The sequence below is a fragment of the Panthera tigris genome, chromosome D3 (assembly GCF_018350195.1).
Source record: "Panthera tigris isolate Pti1 chromosome D3, P.tigris_Pti1_mat1.1, whole genome shotgun sequence".
In the NCBI taxonomy this organism is placed as follows: Eukaryota; Metazoa; Chordata; class Mammalia; order Carnivora; family Felidae; genus Panthera; species Panthera tigris.
In genome coordinates, this window is record NC_056671.1 from 67,387,527 (window position 1) to 67,392,545 (window position 5,019).

A 5,019-nucleotide genomic window follows, 5' to 3' on the forward strand; every position below is an offset into this window, starting at 1 on the left:
ACTGGTCACGCTTAATGGAAGAATAAATCGCAACATGTTTTTATTCCCAGCCCCTGATGAAATCACTGATTGCCTCGTATAAACTGTCAAACGCCCTGGGACAGTGTCAGAGGAATCAAGTGCTAGCTCAGTTTTCTCAGTACCTGCGTGACCTTGACGGTTCTCGGGGGGGTCCTCAGTTCCTCCGTCGTAAAGTGGTTAACATCAGTCCCTGGATTCGTTTGCGAGGGCTGCCATAAGAAGCACCACAGATGGGGTGCAGAAGCAACAGAAATGCATGGTCTCTCAGTTCTGGGTGCTGGAAGTTCAAGATCAAGATGTTACCAAGGTCGGCTCTTTCTGAGGGCTGTGAGGGAGTCTGTTCCGCGACGCTGCTGAAGCTTCCTTGGCCTTCCTTGGCTCGTAATCACATCGCTCTGATAGCTGACGTCCCCGTCACATGGTGTTCTCTCCCTGTGCACCTGTCTCCCCGTCTCCCCTTTTTATAAGGACACAGGCCGTATTGGATAAGGGCCCACCCATCTTAACCATCACATCTGCAAGGACCCCGTTCCCATCTCAGCAAGTCCTACAAGCATTGCAGAAGGCCACGCACGTGAAAGTACTTAGGGGCAGAGAAAGCAGACAGGATGGAAGGGACCCGTGTGGTGTCTTCAGGCCATGAGGGCCACAGAGATGTGGCCGTAACACCTCCTAGGGGCAGGAGCCTGGAGGTGCCCGGGGTTTGTGACCATTCTGGAGAACTCGGCAGAGAGCTCAGGTGGCCAGCTTACCCATGTTTCCCCGAAACCCTTGGTGCAGAAAGGGAACCCTCTCCAGCTGTCTCCCTCCATCCTATGACACAGAGACCTGGAGTGACTTGTCCCAGGCCCCGCAGACAGGTAGCTGGGGGAGCCCACATTCAGACCCAGCCAGTCTGGCTCCCAAACACCGCGGCTGCTTGCATTGGGGGGCGCCAAAGGGCTCAGGGTGGGATGTGGGGCTGAGGAAAGGACTCCACTGACAGGCTCAGCCTGGGAGACGTGTGGAAATTTCCACTTCGTGCTTTAGAGTTTTCCAACTAAGCTCCTTGAAGAAGAGGGGGAGGTCCTGGGGAGCAAAGACCAAACTGGGTCAGGTGAGGCATTTGGAGAGGGACGAATCCTTCATGCCCTCCCCCCCGCCCTCCGTCCTTGGAGAGGTCTAAGTAACTTTTTCCATTACTTGATTTTATTGGAAAACATCAAACATCCAGACAAGGATAGACCATAAAACCCCTTTTGCTATTTGGCTTTATCAAAGTTACCAATACACCATATTTACCTCAGATTTTTACTTCTAAGAAATGGGACAACAGGGGCACCTGAGTGGCTCAGTTGGTTAAGCATGTGACTTCGGCTCAGGTCAGGATCTCACGGGTCATGAGTTCGAGCCCCACTTTGGGCTCTGTGCTGGCAGCTCGGAGCCTGCAGCCTGCTTCGGATTCTCTGTGTGTGTATGTGTGTGTGTGTGTGTGTGTGCCCCTCCTCTGCTGGTGCTCTCTCTGTCTCTCAAAAATAAAATAAGCGTTAAAAAAAAAAAGAAGATTCTCCTAGTGATAAGGCTCCCATGCTCCCCCGTGGTATAGACCTACAAGTGGAGATGCCTGGGTCAGGGAGGCAGGGGCATCTTTGGCTCTTTTGAGTATTGCCAAACTTCTCTTGAAAGTGCTCTCCAATTTATACTCCCGCTTGTAAACGTTTGAACTCACCGCATCCTTGCCTACACTTAGTATTATCAGACTTCGGAATTTTTACCAAGCTAATGGGTATGAAATGGTGACTCCCTGGGATTTGAATGTGAATTTCCACTTACTAGCTGTGAGATCAAGAATCTTTTCATGGTTTGATTTTAATGGCCTGAATCTTTAGGTAACTCTCCTGGTGAGGTTCAAGGGGCAGTGCAGAAGGACCTGAACTTAAATCTTTGGCCTGGCTCTCAGTAACTCCAGAAACTCCCCTAGCCCCTGAGAAAGATACTGCCCATTGCTTGAATAGCCTGGAGTTGTTGATCTTGTGGAGGCTGAAGGGCAAACGTAAGAGACAAGAGGCCTGTGTTCCACCCCATCATTCACCGATCATCAGCTCAGCACCCCTGGTGGTGACCCATGGGGTGGGAAGACAGACAAAGCGCCTCAGTGATGGCACGGGAGCCCGTGACGGTGCAGGAACCTTCTGGAGAGAATGTGAACAAGAGAAACAGTAAGATCAAGAGACTGCTCCCCTCTTGAGCAGCAACCACAGGGAAATTCTGGGTGCTATTTTTTAAGTGAACTCTATTGAAATTGAACAGAACGGTAGAAAAGTATACAGTTGTAAGTGCTCAGACCAATGAATTTTCATAAAGTGAATGCCTTGGTGTAATCACCACCCAGATCTAGGGTAGAAAGTCACCAGCACCCCAAAAGTTCCTCTCCCCTCCCCTCCCATCACTACCACCTCTCCCCTCCAAGATAGGGCTATGTACATACTGTCAATATATAATTCTGGCTGTTGGAGGGTAGAGGCACGGAAGTTCCTGGATTTTCCCTTGAATCTCACTAGAGAAGGTACCTGAAGTCTTATGTCATCCTAATACCATGTGAAGTTTTTAAGTATTTGAGCACATAGCCTCCGATCGCAGCAAGGTCACTGAGGTCCCTTGCTTGGCCATGGAAGGAGGTTGGTGGCTGGGATGGGGGTGGAGCCCTGAGGTGGGGAGTGGCTCAGGGCAGTGATCATTTACTAACTGGCCGGACTGTTAGTTATTCTGACATTCTCCTACCCAGCATGCACTTGCTGTGTGAGTAACGGAGACTCAGCAGAGGGCACAAGTGAAAGAGGCAAAGCCACCAAGAGGTTTGTGCCCTGCAGGTGGGGGCGGGCGGTGGGGGCTCGGCGCACGGCTATGCGGAGAGAAGTGAATGGATTGTCAGTATATTTTGCTGGAAGAATTCACAGGACCTGGTGATGGGTTGGATGAGGGGGTGAGGGTGAAGGAGATGTGAAGGACAACGCCTAGGCTCCTGGTGTGGGCGCCTGGTTGGAGACCAAGGCTGTATACCAAGACAGCGTTGCTCAGAGGAGGAACAGAGTTAGGGTGAAAATTATGAACTCTACTCGGGACACGTTAAACCTGAGGTGCCTCCAAGCCCGGCCTGTGGAAATGTCAAATAGAGAATTAGAAATAGGGTTTTGGAGCTGAAAGAAAGGTCTGGATTGAAGATTTAAGCCTGGGAGTCAGTGGCCTATGCAGGTTGCTTAAGACCATGGATATAAATGAGATTCCGAAGGAGAGAGAACCCAACAACCTAACTAGTTATTGTTAAATAAACATGAAGTGCGTTAGCGATATCAAGCCTATGTTTGGAGAGTCCTTATCTTTTAGACAAACATACCAAAATGTTTACATGTAAAATAATGTGTAGCATGGGGTTTACCTATGAGTAAACCAGGGCAAGGATGAATATTATGAATATTTATGTCTTAAATTGGCAATTGTTGAAGATGGGCGGTGCGTACCCAAGGGTTCATTACCCTGTTCTCTCGATTTTCGTCTATGTTTGAAATTTTCTAGACTAAAAAGATTCAAAGGAAAACAAGGATGCAACACAGAGCCTTGAAGACCTCCAGCGTTTAAAGCAGTCAGATGGGGGAGTGCGGAAAATCCTGCAAAGGAAACAGAAGGAAGAAAGGCTACCAGTAGAAAGGGGTCCCTGACGTTCACCAGAGGGAGGGACTCAAGAAGGATCAAGACGGAAACTGGCCTGTTAGGGACTCAGAGGGCAAGTCGGATGGGTGTTCAGTTGGGCCGGATGGGTTTAACAACACGGAGGCCGTTGGTGACCCCTGCCAAGACAGTGCCTAAAGAGCAGGTTCAGTGTCAGGAATCTCCCCGGAGTGAACCGAGGATCAGGAAAGGTGAGAGAGGGCAGGAGGATGTGTGGACACCCCCGACTGGGAATGAGAGCAGAAGGTGGGCAGTTGAGGGGATGGGAAAGACTGGAGCATTTTGATCCGAGAGAGAAGGAGACATCAAGACGCAGGGTGCGGCCAGGGCACCAGCGGAGTGAGCCTCCAAGGGACCCATCGTCTACTGTTACAGGAGGGAAGGGGGGAGTCTGGTGGGGCGGGGGGCGGGGTGGGGGTTGCAGGCTGGAAGGCTCACAGGCCAGGGCCCAGCTGATGGCTGCTCTCGCCTCTTCTGGGGGCAGGACACTAGACCATCGGACGCTCGCGATGGAAGGACACAAAAGGACAGTTGAGGAGAGTGAAGTCTGCTCGCAAGGGTCGCGGGGAATGAGGGCTGGACGTGTTAAAGAAACCCCGCAGGACGGTCCCTTCCTCAGTTACCACTTCCTGGATGCGGATTTTAATTCTTGTTTCAAACTCTGAAGTCGCGGCCGCTCGCTGATGTTGCAGGACCAGGGAGCTGCGAAGTAACGCATCACTGCGCTCAAGGTGAAAGTCACGGTGACACCAAAGAGGACCCGTGTCCTCAGAGCTGGAGGCCACCTCTGAACCAGAGACAGGGTCAGAACTGAGTCAGGACTAGGCCCCTGGAGTCACGGACGTTCCCGCGCTTGGCAGTGGCTGTGTGAAAACGCCGTAATTCCAAACTGGAGAAATCAAAGAATACAGTGGCCGCTAATGGTAGGCTTGATGCAGTATTTCAGTAATTTGCCGTCTTCCGTTTATTTCACAAGTAAACATTCTCCCTATTCTCTTTTTCCGTAAACTGTGTGTTTCTGTAATACGGCAGAGGAAAAAAAGTTGGGTGACAGTTTTTGGTTAACTGCTAATACTGAGCTCTTGACTTTTTGTTATTGCTAAAGAAAATTCACCTTGACGGAAATATCTTTCATTATCTGCCCTTGTAAAGGGTTATATATTTCCCTTAACTGGCTGTCTCTCCCCAGGCTGGCATTGTATTTCTTGGGGAAAAGAAAAAATAGCCACCAGCCTGTACCTGCATAGTACCCTGCGTTTTCTAAGCCAGGCCTTCCAGCCTCAGCTGCTTGGA

General features: G+C 50.4%; 1 long non-coding RNA gene across 1 annotated transcript; it reads left to right on the forward strand.

Moving 5' to 3' along the window:
• Positions 1 to 2,803: 2,803 nt before the first annotated feature.
• LOC122232615 lies at positions 2,804 to 4,724 on the forward strand. The gene is made up of 3 exons (XR_006209975.1): positions 2,804 to 2,855; positions 3,574 to 3,917; positions 4,211 to 4,724. It is a non-coding gene; the product is annotated as an uncharacterized LOC122232615 (long non-coding RNA).
• The last annotated feature ends 295 nt before the right edge of the window (positions 4,725 to 5,019 follow it).